The sequence below is a fragment of the Hipposideros armiger genome, unplaced genomic scaffold (assembly GCF_001890085.2).
Source record: "Hipposideros armiger isolate ML-2016 unplaced genomic scaffold, ASM189008v1 scaffold_231, whole genome shotgun sequence".
NCBI classification, from domain to species: domain Eukaryota; kingdom Metazoa; phylum Chordata; class Mammalia; order Chiroptera; family Hipposideridae; genus Hipposideros; species Hipposideros armiger.
The window spans coordinates 2679536-2680633 of record NW_017731581.1 but is presented as its reverse complement, the minus strand read 5'-3'; positions in this window follow the sequence as shown (position 1 = coordinate 2680633).

Genomic DNA, 1098 nt, shown 5'->3' with positions numbered 1-1098 from the left:
TTGAGTATTTTTGTTTTCTCACTTCTAGAGTCAAGAAAGAGAAGGAAGGAGTTTGGAATTGGTGTTTATTGAGCTGATTTATCACACCTGCCACAGAGAGTTGAAGTGACAGTGCAGAATCATGCACAAAACAGTGTGGTTGGTTTTTAGATGCAAGTATTCTAATATTTCTTTCCCGTCTCCCTTGAACTTCTAATTTGGTGTGTGTGTGGGGGAGTGGGGGTGGGGGAGGTAGGGGTGTGTGTGTGTCAGGGCGAGGGGTTACCCATCTGGTATTCTGATACCCAAGACCAGTTTTTTGACAGTATAGGAAGGAAACGGAAATCAACAAGCGTGGGCACCCTTCCTGATTTCTTTGGGCTGGCTGTGGCCCAGGTTTCTGAACGTGAGATACACTGCCATTTTCCATTTTCAGAAAGTCTCCCGTTAAAAGCATATTTTAAAATGCACATGCATAGACACATATTATTGTGAGATTTGAAAAGTATCTGTTTTCACATTCTAAATTAGATCACAAGAAAACATGCACACACCGTTAAGTAATCCTGCAATCTTTTCTCAGGTTCTGAATCGTATTTCTGTTCTATTATAGTTAATATGATCCTACCTGTAGCATAGCCAAAAAGGTCACGAAAAAATGTGTTAACTAGCTTCTTGTCAGTTTTTTTACAAAACACTTCCTATGGAGATTTGGGTAGGACTACGTAACCCATCGTCCTGAGGTACAATTTAAATTCTGATAGCCTGACACTATTTCTCAGACAATAATAAGGCCCCGAATTCACTGTCCATTCAAGGGCTCTGGCAGCTCTGCTGATGTTTAGCAAGATGGGCCGGAGGAACAAATGTGACCTTGGATGTAACAGGCTGGCTCCAAGTGTGGCTCTCTGTCTAAGCTGATCTATAATTACCTCTAACTACTTTAGGGCTCCAGCCCTCCGATAACCCGCCCAAACACAAGTGTTCCTCTATCGAGCTAGCTATTTCAAACAAAGATCTATCTAGTGTGTACAAACACCAACAAAAGTCTTCCTTTGCACAGTTTCAATAAGAGCATCCCTGTTAAGTAGTTGGATTCACAACAGACTTTTTTACATT